At 37.8% G+C, this 15,696-nt stretch overlaps 2 long non-coding RNA genes across 2 annotated transcripts in view; both read left to right on the plus strand.

The window, feature by feature from the left end:
• The window catches only part of LOC106726142, an 11,229-nt gene extending 4,045 nt beyond the window's left edge, over positions 1-7,184 (plus strand). Inside the window, exon 2 of the long non-coding RNA XR_001362168.1 lies at positions 7,075-7,184. This is a non-coding gene — a long non-coding RNA (uncharacterized LOC106726142). The remainder of the gene's footprint in view (positions 1-7,074) is intronic.
• The window catches only part of LOC102256790, a 76,041-nt gene extending 60,474 nt beyond the window's left edge, over positions 1-15,567 (plus strand). Inside the window, exon 2 of the long non-coding RNA XR_001362167.1 lies at positions 15,439-15,567. This is a non-coding gene — a long non-coding RNA (uncharacterized LOC102256790). The remainder of the gene's footprint in view (positions 1-15,438) is intronic.
• Positions 15,568-15,696: the final 129 nt, after the last annotated feature.

Raw genomic sequence — 15,696 nt, forward strand, 5'->3', positions numbered from 1 at the left:
TATATTCTCATCTTCCAAAGTAAGAAGTCAATAGATAATGAATAGAACTGTGAATCTGTAAGTTGAAACATCAACGCATTTGGAAAAATAAAGGTAAATGCCAGAACAGTCTGCTAAAAGGGTAGCAGAGATTGCTGCTGAGGGGTAGGAATTGGGGTATTTGGGCAGAGGACTGCTATTTCATTGTAAGATTTTAGTACTGTTTGACTTGTAACTATGTGTATATACTGCTTTGATTTTAAAAATCATTTTTAAAGGTGTATTTTCTATTTCTAAAATGATATATAATTTTATTAATGTTCTTAGGAGAAAAATGCAGAGAGTTTCAGGAGTGGATGAAATCCTTAGGTGTGTGCATGTGTAGTATTTTGATTTTGTATTGGAACATGTTGAATAATTAATTGCTATATCCTTGGAGGGTAATTGTAGCTCACTAAAGAATTTCCCCTCTAGTGTGTTTTGTTTTTACATAACAAAGGCTGTCTTAATGAACCTTTATCTCATTACAGTGTAATACCAATAATGATTTAAATATCAAAATGAAAGGGAAAATATCAGTTTTATTTTCGTTTAGGCAAATTAATACTGCGTAATCCATTAATTTTTCTTACTTTAAAAATAGCATTTGCTTAAGATAAAACTTAGTGATAAAAGATGTTGACCTCTTTTGATAGCAATAAAATTTTCGATATTTTATGAAAAGATAAGGAGACAATTACCAAGTGTCAGGAACGAGAAATGAAGTAGGCCATCCACAATGTTAATTTTGCTTAGTCAGAATGAAACAATTAATAGTATTTTTTAGTATCTTAAAACAACTCTGTGGCCTTCAGTTCAACACAAAGATAGCACATTAGTGCTATGTTATTATGTATGGAAGAATAAATTTCACTTTTTTTCTTTACCTTAACCTAATTGACAGAATAATTAAAGTATATTATATTTGAATTAACCACTCATATTTAACAATATTATTCTTTGATTCCTGTCATTTAGTTTATCTTTTCTTTAATCATAGAGGAAGATAACATGAAATAAAATACAAATTCTACCCTGCATAAAGAGCAGTATGGGTACAGTATTTTCTTAGATATATACCAGCATCACCAATCTAGAAGTTGCCTTCCCAGTTGGTATCCAGCCTGAATTAACAAAGTGGTCATTTGCTGGCCATTATGATAGTGGAAGTGACCTGCCGGTCAAGCATGGGCCATTAATTTTGAATGCATTAATAGAGACATAAATTTTTCTGAAAATCATATTGAAAGATAAAATGTTCAGTTTCTTTTAAGTACATTTTGATATACCTCAGGGCTGATTATGAGATCCATTGATTATTTTATAGTTTTATTTTGTCAATTTTAAAGAATTTAACTATGTCCTTAATGTATTTTAAAGTAACAATAAATATGATCACTCTAAACCTATAACTATTGTACCCTTATTAATCTTATACTATATAATAAAAGCCTAATAATGCCAAGTGTCCTGTCAGCCGGTCGGCTGTTCAACCAATCAAAGCGTAATATGCTAATGATATGTTAAGGCCGCTCAACCGCTCACTATGACGTGCACTGGCCACCAGGGGGCAGACGTTCCAACCAGTAGATTAGCTTGCTGCTGGTGTCCAGCCGATCGGGACTGAGCAAGACGTGCCAGACATGCCCTGGAGCCCTCCCACAGTCCCTCTCCAGCTGGTCAACCTCCGCATCCCTTCCCAGCCCCGATTGTGCACCGGTGGGGTTCCTCGGTCTGGCCTGTGACCTCTTGCAATCCAGGACCTCTTGGGGGCTGTCAGCGAGCCATTTTGGGCCAACGGCGGAACGACCAGTTGCTATGACACACACTGACCACCAGAGGGCAGACACTCAATGCAGGAGCTGCCCCCTGGTGGTCAGTGTGCTCCCACAGGGGAAGCACCGTTCAGCCAGAAGCCAGGCTCATGGCAGTCAGACATCCCGTGAGGGCTCCCGGACTGCAAGCAAGAGGGCACAGTCTGGGTGACCCCCCCCCCCCCCCCAAATGAATTTCAAGCAATGGGCCTCTGGTAGTATAAATAATAGCTTAAGTTCCTATTTTTTTCTATTTTTATGTAGTCTTTAGGAATATGCCATTTAAAAAGAGATAACAGGCTTTGGTGGAATTACTGGAATGAAAGGAAATTGTTTGCTTTATCAGTTTTACACATTGTCTTGAGTTAGTGGTAGGATCTAAGTTTTTTTTATCTGCATGATTTCTTCACCATTTGAAAGAGAGTTAACTTTGAGGTAATAGAAACTCATTATCATGGGAAACATTTTTAAAAAAATTGTACATATATATGGCCTTTTAAAATTGCATTTGAAAAGCTGAGAAAACTTCCATTTCTTCCAGCAGGTAATTCACATAATTCCTCTATTTAGGAATAAATATTCAATTAAATAGAATCAAGTAAATAGTTGTAAACTCTCATTACTCATATAGCATTTAGTACTTGTGTAATACTTAGTCACATAGCACATTTCAATTTTAAAAGGTTTTAGCAATTATGTTACATTTTTATGTTAGTATTCCTATAAAGAAATAGGCAGGTATTACTAAAAAGAATCTATTTGTCCCATTTAAATCCCAGGTACCTAGTTGGCTCTACCATTTTATATTTATTTGTTCCTAGAAAATATCTAACTGGTTTTGGGATAGTAAATGCATGTTATTTACCTCCACCACTGATGTTTTTGTGCAGTTGGTTCCACAAGCCTGCTTCTTTATAGTTTAAGTCATGCAAATGAATTTGAGGCTAGGACATCGTTACCTGTCAGTGCCAGTATCCAATAAATGTTCCCTAATAATCTGGACATAACACTGGTAATTTCCTTGAAATATAAACTGTTTTTCACAATTACTAGAGCACATCTCAAATGACTTAGGTTAAGATTTTATTTACATTTTTGCTGAATGATGGAGTTAATGTTTTTGCTCTTATTTTTAGCATTAGGAAGAGTGTTTAAATTTGGATCTTTTAGTCCTGTGTCGTGCCCCCCCCCCCCCCCCCCCCCCCCCCCCCCCCTTCAGTGTCTGCCATCTGCAGATGTTGTGGTACTCTGAAACTACTCAAAGGTGAGATATAAAAATGAGCAGTGAAAAATTAGAAAAATAAAAGAAATATGTTAAAATGTATCTATTGATAATGTCAGTGGACAAAAGGGATCTGTTTGCCTGCATGCATCAAAGCCCAGTAAGACAAGAACAGGAATACTTTTTAGGAAGTGGCTCACTTCTGGAGTCACAGGTGAGCTCATGCTTAAAGACCTGGCTCCCTGATGGCTTCCAGGGGGAAAAAGAATTATTCATGGTGATTAAGGGAGTTAGGGTCATGGTCAGGGTCGTGGTCTCTACTGATTGTTAGGTGCTATGATGGAGTAGTTGATCAGCGCATCTGCTCCTAATGTCAGCCATGGTGTTACTTGTCTCCTTTCTAAGCTTTTCTGGGCCTGGAGCGGAAACACAACTGAGGCCTAGATGTTATCTTTAGTTTGATCTAAACTTTGCCGCGGGGGTCTACAGACAGGTTTTGTTCCTAAGATTATTTGATGCTGATCAGAACCTCATTGTCCTGAGGGCTTAATGATTAAAGAGGTGGATGTGCGAGGGAGAAGGAGAGAGGTCAGTCTGGGTGCTGCATCAGGCCAGTTTGAAGCAAAAGGAATGAAAGGAGAAAAGGTCATGTTAAAGAAATGAAGTTTTTATGAGGTTACAAGAAAGCTGAATAGGAAACCCTAACAAGAACTTATATCTCCTCAGATTATTTTGTTTCTCATGCTAGCCCCATGGTAGTGCATTTATCAATATCCCCTGTTTATACAGGAGGAAACCAAAACTCAGAAATGTCAAGTGAATACTATAATGAGACTTAGAACCATGATTTCTGGTTTCAAGTGCAAGTCTGCACTCCACGTTACACCACCTCTTGGCTCAGAATGAGCTGGAGGAGGGAGATTTGATGTGGAGCCCGAGTCACTGGCAGGAAGTGGGCATTGTGTGATGGGAAACATGCCTTGCAGTTATGTATACTATTGACTTTAGTTATATATGGAATAAAATGTAGATTCATTTAAAGTGTTATTGAATCAATAATAGTATTTATCCTTTACATATTTTTTAATAAACATGTATTAAATGTATAGCTTCCATCAAGTATAACTTGGAGGTTAATAGCTCCTACTGCTAAAATCAGCCAATGTCAAGCAAGTGCCTTAACCTCTCTGTGCCTCTATTTTCTCATCTGTAAAGTGGGGATAGTATTATTGCTCATATTATTTTAGGGTACAGGATATTGTGAGAATTGAAAGAAATAATACACAAAATATTTAAAATGCTGCCTGACATATAGCAAATACTCAGTAATATTAAATATCATTTTCGTTTTCGTATACAGTGTAAAGGAACATGAAATGTTATGATTTTAAAAAAGGGATTTTCATACTTCAAAGATGGGAATCGATTCTTCATACTGTATTGCCTTATCTTGGTTAAAATTGGCAAAAACAGTTGGGCTATTTCACATTTTTCTGTGACTTAAAAACTCAACTTTTAGTTATGCTAGAACTCAAGGTGAGGGCATATAACTTCAAAAATGGAGAGAGAAGGCAAATAAAGTCAGCCAGGCAGTGATACCCCTGGGCTGAGCCCCGTGTGTCCTCCAGCCTGCAGGATCATGGCTCTCATGGTTTCCTCAGCTCTCGCTTTCAGTTCCAGGGTCTAGCACAAATCACTATAGCAGTGGTTCTCAACCTTCCTAATGCCGCGACCCTTTAATACAGTTCCTCATGTTGTGGTGACCCCCAACCATAAAATTATTTTCGTTGCTACTTCATAACTGTAATTTTGCTACTGTTATGAATCGTAATGTAAATATCTGATATGCAGGATGTATTTTCATTGTTACAAATTGAACATAATTAAAGCATAGTGATTAATCACAAAAACAATATGTAATTATATATGTGTTTTCCGATGGTCTTAGGCGACCCCTGTGAAAGGGTTGTTAGACCCCCAAAGGGGTCGCGACCCACAGGTTGAGAATCGCTGCACTATAGGGTACCTTGTAAAGAAAATTAAAAATTGGGGAAGAGCAAGCCAGTCTGTAAGCACTTTGTTAAAATAAACCACTTCTTCCTAAACTCTGGCAGCAAGAAACAGTTTAGTAGCAATGAAATAAACTCACCACCTGTTTGTGCACCAGTATCAAAGACTTCAGCAAACATAAGAATGCTTTGATCTTCTTCAGCCAGAGGAAAATTATGAAGCTCTTCATTGACAGTTCATGGGGAGTTTGGGGACACCAATCAAAGAAAACTCTTATTACTATAGACTAGAAATTAAAATATCTGAATATAAACTACTTTAGCACATTGTGCTTTCAATCGAGAATTACATACTTAAACATTCAATTGTCTTTTTATAATTAAGTTAAATTTTATTGTAGCTTCTGTACCCTAAAATAAACGACATTAAAGTGTTTTCATGCAACTGTGTTGCTTTGTTAATGGCTTTGACATTATATAGTTGAGATGGAATGAGGGGGCAATGTGTAGTGTATATTTCATAGGATCCCTCTATGTTTCTGTAAACTCAATTGAGCAGAATTATATAAATAAGAGAATGTTTTGACAGTTTTTTCATAATCTTAAGGAAAAATTCCCATAAGTTTTTCAATTATATGATAGTATTATATTATTGTAGATTTCACTTTAAGTACTATAATTATACAGCTAAGAGACTTGAAAGGATAGCAAAACTTTTACAATAGAAAGGGGTATGTTTATGGGCATTATATAGTTGTAAGGATTTGAATTTTGAAATGGGAAACATATTAGTAAATATCACTTGAAAATATGATCCTTCTATGGGAGGAAATAGTTCTGTGTGAGTAGCACAAGGGAAAAAAAAACAAGTTCAGTGTTATTTTTGAGTGAAAATGTAGACATTTCCTGTAGGGTTTCTACTTATCAAGAAAAAGAATACATATTTTGTAATTGCATGTTCTGGATCTGAACCAGGTTTCCTGTGTAGTTCACAGCTCCTGCCTCTGAAGTCACCAAGAGGCATTTAATAAAGTATGAATTAAAATGCTTCAGGAATAACTATGCCCAAGGATGTGGAATCATAAACAGGAAAAAACTCCTGCAAAAGAGACCAGCTCATTAAAAATGTGTTGATTAACTGCAAGAAAGGCAGAAGGAAAGGCAGACCCCCACCTTCAGACTTCATCCATCGAAGCCCAGTGCCTGGCACTAAGTTACACTTAAATGCAGTACTCTCCCACCCTCCCTAGTTCTACACTAACTTCCTCTTAAAAATAGAAGAACATAATAATGCAAAGACCCACAGAGGAAGCACTACAAAGGTAACGCAAAAGGTCTTTCAGTACCTAAATCAGTGGGTCACTCCACGATTCAGACTTCATTGAACCAACAACCTAGACATTTGAAACTTAGTCAGGTCTTGGGTATTAGTTTCAAACTAGTTTCTCAAAAACTTCACTGAAGAGGAGGAGCAAGAGCTTCTTAATTTTTGCAGTGGCATGTTGTGGTGATAGCCTATAAGTTTAGGCCCTTACCACTGACTCATCCATGAGTTGGGGCAGAAATCACTGGGGACTTACACTTTGCTAAATTGCTGCAGGACAAGGCTGATGGCCTGTCTCCCCCCTCCCCCTTAAAGGAGCAGTGATAACTACAGAAGTACTTTGTGCTCTTCCTCTGAAACTAAAGTCTATGTGACGTTCTTAGCTTATAAATAAATAAGATACCCGGTGGGCAAATGAGCAGCATACAAAGGAGCCGTTCTCCCTCTCCCATGTCATCAGTAATGGTTAATGATTTCCTGGGCAGTGCACCAGTCTCCTGAGAACTTCCCAGTGCAGTCCTTAGAACTAAAGATTTGTGCTGATTGGAACACAGGGATCTGTTCTATCTTACATTAACATATGCCAGCACTGAATTTAGATACATGTGTTATGAAGTAACATTTGTATTAGCCCAAGTTGAGAAATTTAATTAAGAATAATGTCTCTTGTTTTTCCCCCCATGGAAGTATTTACAGGACTCAGTGATTTGATGACTAATGGACATATTTAAAGGGCATCTGCTACTTACTGACCATGGAGACAAAAATAAGTAAATAAAATTTGTTACTGTTGGCAAGTTGGTGTGTTGCTTTTTTTTTTTTTCAATAGAATCATATGCTGAATGTTACGACTGAGATTTTTTTTAACATATATATTCTAATAGACACCCAACCAATTTGACTTGCAAGGGAAGGACACTTCAAATTGGCTGCATGTTAAAAGGGATGAGTCTAAACCAGTGATTTTCAACCGTGTGATCAAAGAATTTTTTAAATAATGCAATACCTGACTATTTAGTCAGGGGCACTGATCTCTTTCCCTTAGATTGTCACATAAACAAATGGGAACAGCCAACATAACAATAACTGTCCCGTGTGAATGAATAAAAATTATACCTAATTTTTTTTTGTCTGACCGGCAAAAAATGTATTTTTTTGATGTGCCACTGAATTTTAGTAATTAGTTTATGTGCGCCATGAGATGAAAAAGGTCAAAAATTGCTGTCTAAACAAATCCACGTGCAGTAGCTGCCATTCCATTTGGTGTGCCTTGCTAATGAAGACGAACAGAGCCTTAAAAGAAAAGAAGCAACAACTTAGTGTATCTAAGTGTGGCCAACTCTGTGCTATATACATGGTGAGGTTGACCTTCTCACATAAAGAAGGCTTTAACTCTGGAATCACAACACAGATGATTTTAGGCTACAGCTAATAATGCTAATGAGAAAAGATGGCCACCTATATAAACAAAAACAAATGAACAGACTGACAACTGTGCCTCAGTGCTGAGTGGCAGTTCAGATAACTGCTCTGGGCTTCAGGATCTGGGTTCGAATAGGGAGAGGTGGGGATGTGGTGCTCCGCCGACGGCTGGCCCTGTCTAAGGAGGAGGACATTTGCTCAGCTAATGGTTGCCATATGCAAATGGAGGTCTGGTGATGCCAGATTTCACAACTCTTCAAGAGACACTGGAAATCTTGGTTTTTTGTGAAATCTTCATTTTGAAATGTTTACTCAGAATTCAAAATCATGGGAGTAGTTGGGGACAATTCTTACAAGCCAAACTAGACCTTGTTTTTTATTAGATTTAGACCCTAGTCATAGATCTTCAATTTGTTCTTTTTGAGTTATCTAAATGAGTAATGTTGATAAGGTTGTAGAAGAAATGTTCATGCTTCCTAATATGTGAATGGAAAAAAAAAGACGGTTACTTATAGCTAAATAGTGAAGGGGTTTAACTATTAATTATTAGACGTCAGATTGCCTGTATTTATATCCTGGCTATCTACCCTAGGCAAGTTACCAAGTCCCTTTGTGTCCAGTTTCCTCTTCAGTAAAATGGGAATGATAATGGTACAAATGTCATACAGTTTTTTCAGGATTCAGATGAGCTAATATCCATATACAGTGCTTGGTCGTAATTGCTTAATAAATATTGACAATTATTATTTTACAATATGATCATATTCAGGGGATTTGCCTTTTATTGTACTTGATAAAAATACCCATTGTCAATGTACTGAGCCTGTTCTGTGTTGAAGAATCTGAGTTGAAAAGATAGCTTCTGGAGTCTGCAAGCCAGTATTTGAATCCTTGCTCTACTGCATTGTAACCAAAGAAAATTACCTAATTTTTCTAAACCTTAAACCCTTCCTCTGTAAAATGGGAAAATAAAGTCAAAAGAACCTACCCTGGCCAGGTGGCTCATTTGATTGGTGCGTCATCCTATATATCAAACAGGTTGCAGGTTCGATTGCTGGCCAAGGCACATACATACCTAGGTTGTGGGTTTGATCTGTGGTTGGGACATGTATGAGAGGCAACTGATTAATGTTTCTCTTTCACATCGATGTTTCTCTCTCTCTCTCTCTCTCTCTCTCTCTCTCTCTCTCTCTCTGTCTCCCTTCCTCTCTCTCTAGAATCAATAAAAATATATCCTCAGGTGAACATTTAAAAAAAGTCATAAGAACTCGGTGAGATAATGTGCACAAAGTCAATGCCTGGCATATAATCAATACATATTACTTGCTGTAATGATTTCCCCTCATTCTTTAGAAGTTCCATATTTGCAAACTATTTTAGGAGATTTATGTCTCATTACATGTATTTGAAGGGAATTACATCACATTTGACTTACAAATTAAGCTTCATCTTTTTGAACAATATTACGACAATGGCACTCAACCAAGGTGATTTTACCTTCCAGAAGACATTTGGCAAAGTATGGTCGAGACATTTTTGGTTGTCACAGCTAAAGGGAGTGCAACTGGAAGCTAGTGGGTAGAGTTCAGAGATCTGCTAAACAGTCTATAATACACAGGACAGTCCCATATAGCAAAGAATTATGCAGTCAAAATATTTCTAGTGCTGAGCTTAAAAACCTTGCATTACAGCTACACAAGCACCATACAATTTAGTTTTTAAAGTTCTTGCCAAGCAAAAAAAGAAGAATTATTTATTTTTTCAAAACATCACAAGCCATTACATGTAAATTGAAATCTGTAGAGTCACATTTGATAAAATATTTTTAAATGTACACATATATGTATATATGTGTAAAATCCCATTTTCTTCTGGTTACAAAAATAATATAAGCTTCTGAAAGTTAAAAGACTGCTAAAGCATCTATATATATAAAAGGCTAAGCGACCAGCCAACTGGCCAGTGGTATGATGCGCACTGACCACCAGGGGGCAGATGTTCAACGCAGGAGCTGCTGAGCGACAGAAACTTTGTAGAGTGCCCTCTAGCACTCCGGGACCCCTTGGGGGATGTCGGACTGCCGGTTTCAGCCCGATCCCCACAGGCCAGCAAGGGACACCACCTGCCAGAGGGACCCCATTCACTCTGCAGATACCGTTTGAGCCCTGGCGCTGCCCCAGGTGCAGCCGTCCAGGGAGGGACCTTGGGAGGTTGGCTCCAATGTGTGTCCGGCCCATCTTGTCCAGTCCTGCCCTGGTGGCCACCTTCTAATTAGTTTCCTTTCAATGTGCATGAATCCATGCACCGGATCTCTGGTATAGACAGGAAGTAAAAGTCCTCCCTTTTCCCCAGTTGTCCCCATAGGAAACCATTGGAAATACAATTAGGTTATATTACTTTCGATTTTTAAATACATGTGTATACTGTTTTATAATTTCACTTTTAAAAAAATAATGTCTTTCTTTTCTGTTTCTAACAATTTAGTTCTAAAGCTGTTAGGTGGAGCAAGGTAGGGCTTTAAGCAGTGACCTGGCCTGGGGTACGGAGTCCACCTCGGGTAAGGAGGGCATCAATGTGGTGGGGCTGGTGCCCTGGAAGAGGGTGTCACAGTCCAAATAGAATAAAGAGCGTATCTATGTGTGTCAGCAGCCCAGGGTAGGTTGTCAGCAAAGGCCAAGTTGGAGAGGAAACCCTAGGGCAGGGTTTTGAGGCCAGATGAGAGAGGGAGCAAAAAGCAAGCAAGTGCTCAAAGGATGATGAGACATGTGAAAAGGAACCAAAGCTAGCTAAAAAGAACCACAACTGAGACAATTGGAGTATCAATGTAAGGAATGTAAATAAAGTTAGTAACAGATCAAAACCCTTGGAATAAAATAAAATACATGAGTCCATTAGGATATAATAAATAAATGAATAAAAGTTTGATGAGAAACAGTATTTATAATGTCAAAAGTAACCTCTCCCCCTAAAGATGTTAATTACAAAGGGAAAAATGATGACTTTATAGTGGAAATGTCAGAATATACCACCTTAATCAAATGATCAAAATGATGTCATTAGTAATGAGATAAAATCAAAGTTGTACCAGCTAATACGATGCTATGGTAGCCAGCTTCCAAGAAGATGATCCTGGTATCCTAGTATTCATGCCCTTGGGCTAATCTCGGTCCACACTGAGTGGCCTTGACCTGGGTAACCAATAGGATATCACAGAAACTATGTGACTTCTGATGTTAGGTCCTAGGAAACATTGCTCACTCTTGGGGGAGCCAGCTGCCATATTTTCAGGACACGCAAGCTGTCCTAGAGAGAAGGCCACATAGTGAGGAGGTGTTGTTTCTGCCGCTCACTGCCACTCACTTGCCATGTGAGTGAGTCACCTTGCAAGCAAATCCTCTAGCCCCGTCAAACCTTCAGATGATTATAGTCCTGCCAACATCTTCATTGCACCCTCATTAGAGAACCACCCTCATTAGAGAACCACCATTTTGCACATAGAGCATGCCAAATAATGTTTATGGTTTTCAGCTACTAAGTTTTGGAATAACTTAATATACAGGTTTGGACACTGATACAGATGTCGTGAGATATTCCTGCCAGGGCTGTACAGCCTGAATCTAGTCCTGATGAAACAGAAAACAAACACTAGTCAAGAGGCATTCTGAACAAACGTTGGCCTGAAGTCTTCAATAGAATCAAGGTCATACAAGTTAAAGACAGACTGAGAAACTGTCCTGCAATGAAGGAGACTGGAGACATGAGGATTTTACATGCAATGCTTGATCCTGGGTTCTTTTGATATAAGGGACATTATAGGGACAGTTGGCAAAGTTTGGAGACTGATGATTAGAAGATAGTAATGTGTGAATCTGCATATTTTTATTATGGTGGCTGTATTGTGGTTATTTAGTGGGATGTACTTTAGAAAATACACACTAAAGTATTCAGAAGTGATGAGGCATCATCAGGCCAGCAGTTCATTCTCAGATAATTAAAGAAAAAAGTTCTTCACTTGCAACATTTCTGTAAGTTTGAGATGGTTGAAACATTTTTTAAAAGTGTGCAAAAAGGAAAAATATAGAACAGTTTTAAAAATACGTTTTTAAAGGGATGTATAGTATTCAAGTTTTGTATCAAAAAATAATTTCTTTTACCAGTCTTTCATTGCCGGGCATTTAAATGGATTCCAGTTCTTTGCTATTATAAACACCCAGTTCTTTGTTATTATAAACAGTGTTAGTAAATATCCTTATCAACATGTTTATACTCTAGTTCAATTTTTGCCCAAGAATAAATCCCTGGAATCAAATTGCTATGTGAATGGATATGTACCCTTTAATCAGTTTAATCATAAGTCATTGTAGGAAACCACATAGAACCTCCTTAAAATAAAATGAAATTTATATTTGGTAGTTACTTTCATTTGTTTTTCCCCCACTGGAAGGAGTGGGAACTTTATCTGTTTCAATTGTTACCATCCCCAGCATTAAGATAGTCTGAGGTACTCAATAAATATGTGTTGCAACAATAGTAACAGCATATATTTATTATATGTCTGAAACTCTTCTAAGACTATGAATTAATTTATTCCTTGTAACGACCCTGTGAGATAAGCTGTAGGATTATTTCCACTCTGCAGATGAGGAAACTGAATCAAAGAGAGGCTGGGCACTCAGTGGTTTCACAAGGCCAGTCAGTGGTGGAGCCAGGAGGCCAGGTATCGTTTTTCTTTGGTTTACAAGCTCTAAGCCACTATGCTATCCTGGTTTTCTCTTGTTGAATAAATAAATCAGTGAATGAATGTTCAATATATTTATTTGATTCTTAGACCAGTTACAAAATTCAACTCTTTTGGGGTTTCTTTTCTTTTTTTTTTTTTCCAAATGAAAATGGAAAGAAATGGACTGCTTACTTTGTAAAAGCCAAATTAGCTTATGGTCCTCTCTACCAGGCTTGACTGCACTATGTAATAGTACTGCTCCTGGAGTTAATATCCGTACAGGTATAAACTGTAAATTGTTCTTACTAAGAATTTATGCGTCTGTAAACAGAATATTTGCTTTGTATTACAAATAAAATAGTAAATCTGGATCTACAGCTGGAGTCTAGGAGGCAGAACCTATATTGCATTACTTATTTTTTAAACACATCCTCTGCTCCCACCTGGACTCCTGTGCCCTGTCCTTTTCTGCACCAGGAGTGCCCATGTCCATCTCCTACAGCGGAAACCCAACCACCCTCCACGCTCCCCTCAGTAGTCACCTCTTCCACTGAAGACTGCTTTACCTTTCTGTTCTTTCTTACCCTCCTCTTGAAGGTTGAAATGAGCTGTCCTACCTCAAAATTCCCTGAATCCTTTTTACAGTACTCTTTTTATAACATTGTAAACATACCTTATATTAATTGTGTCAAGTCCTCATCTCCCATAATAGGCTATATTCTCTTTTAGTTTTATTCATTTTATAAAACCCCAACATATTACGATACTTCATACAGAATATGGAATTACGTATGTGTTTTAACGAGGGAATAAATTATTTCAAAGAAATATATTTGAATTTTTAAAATCCTAATCAGAAGACTACTAAATTGTTTTGAATATTATATATTTAAAAATGATCAGGAATTACAAAATAACAAATGAAATGGTTAGACATGATTTTTTTCATCTGATGATTTGTGTTTTGTTTACAGGCCTCAAGTACCAGGAAGCCTAATTGGCTTTCATTCCTATAAGACCTTGTGTTCAGTTCATGGCTGCAAATATCAGCTTTGCTTCCACCCACAACTTCAGTTCCCTTTTCTTTTAGTAGGTGCTTTGGCACATCAAAGGTAATAAAATCAATCAGAGATAAGTGGAATTTTTTTTTCAAAGGCTAGTACTTAAGATGCGTTCCTGTTAAAGAATTTCAATACTAAATTTGTTTTCAAGTGTTTGTATAATACCAAATTTCCCTGCCAACTGGAAAGGCTGTCCTTGAATCTTGTTCTGCATGAAATAATAAAGTATTACCCTTTCTCCACATATACTTAAAAAACAAGAACTTCAAGGAATGTTAAGTATTTTCATCAGACAAGATTTTACTTTGTTGCTGGCATAGCCTTCAGGCCAGTTGTTTCTATTCCCCTTTAAGGAGTCCTTTCCTTTACCCAGGGTCTGGGACAAAGCTGAAGTGTTTTGTTTTTCCTTTTTCTTTTTCTTTTCTTTCTTTTTTTTTTTTTTTCCTGAAAGTTCCAATAGCAAGCCAGAGAGAAAGTTCAAACAAATATCATCAGTCTTTTAAAAATATCATTGCTTATGTAAATTAGCAGTGGTCCTTGGGTGCTGCTGGGTCCCAAGCATCTTTGGGTTGGTTGGATATTCTGTCATGTTTTATCTAGAAAGCTTTGACCATGAAGTCTTCACGTTTAACTTTAGTTTGTGCTTTTTTGTTTTAGTTTGGGGTTTTTTTTTGTTTGTTTTTTAGATTAGCTTTACTATCTTGTGATTTCCTGAGGAGAGTTTAGAGGCTAATGTATTATTGTGGAGCACTTCTATATGATCTTACTGATGTTTACTGTGTTATTCATCTGGCCATTGGATTTGAGGTTTCCCAAACTATAATCAGTGATTAAAATTAAACTTTAAGAAATCTTTATGGTATTTTTATGTTGTGAATGATAGATTTGAAAACAGTGCTTTCTCACCACAATCTACAAACTTGACACATAGTCTGAAATATGTTCAGGACAACAGTAATATCAAAACATGCATATTTTAGATTTTAGCCTAGTTGAGTCTCTTCATAAAATGTTGAGATGCTGCACCATTTCTGCACGGCCTCTTTTTATATTAATGCCAAGTTCTTGACCATACCCTTCGTAGATAAATTCATTTGGAGGCCAGCTGAGATTCTCCCTGTTGTTTCTACATGCATTACATTGTAAATTTCCAAACTTTATTCAGGAAAGAATACGTTTTGGGAGGCATACGTTATAAGTAATTATTACTTTGTATATTAGATGCAGAATTATTCAGTAGGCATTTGTATTTCATATATCGTGTTAACTGTAGACTTTTGGTTGTCTTTGAAATAATCCTGGGAACTTCAGCGATTGCTTCTGTGGTGCCATTCATGGCAGGGGGTATTCTTCCTCAGATCTGTAGCTCTGTGGTACATAAACATAAACATGCCTTTGTGCTCAACATCTTTCTCTATGTATCCGAGTGCTTTGTCTCTGCTTCTCTTAGCGCCCCCTTTCTTTTGCCCTTAGCCCGTCATTTGCGTAAATAAGTTTGTTTATATTCAGCAGAGAATTAAGTGCATTTTTGATGATAGAAGGGAATGATATAGTAAGTCAGAAGAAATACCGAGAGTGGGATGGAGGAGAGGGAAAAGGGGGGCAAAGTCGGGAGGAAAAGGGAGAGAGTGGGTGTGAGGTAGGAAGAAAGAGCAAAACACAGACCACTGGGGCTTTGTGAAATCTTGGGGGCTGTTGCGGGGGAGGGAGATCCACTGACCAGCATTTTCCCCAGGCTTGGGCTCAAGCTTGTGAAACTGCGAATGTATTAAAGAACCTCAACTGGGATTTGCCGAGGACAAATGCTGTAATGTGTTAGTCATCCATTATCTGCTTCTATTTTTGCAGGTCCTGAATGATGACTGACGCGGGTTGGTGTGATAGCCCTCACAGTCCCTGTCATTCCCCAGTGATAAGGGACGCGCAAGTCTAGCCCCAGCACCAGGGTAAAAAGAAGGGGAAAAAAGAAAGAAAAAGCAGCTCTAGGAGGAGGAAAGCTTCCGCTTGCGGACCGGACAAAAGTACCGCCTTCCCACGGGTTTCTGGGTGAGGCTAGGGCTCCAGACTCGCCGGGTCCTGCTTGCCGGCCGCTCTCGCCAGCAGATG

The sequence above is a fragment of the Myotis brandtii genome, unplaced genomic scaffold (genome assembly GCF_000412655.1).
Source record: "Myotis brandtii unplaced genomic scaffold, ASM41265v1 scaffold230, whole genome shotgun sequence".
NCBI classification, from domain to species: Eukaryota; Metazoa; Chordata; class Mammalia; order Chiroptera; family Vespertilionidae; genus Myotis; species Myotis brandtii.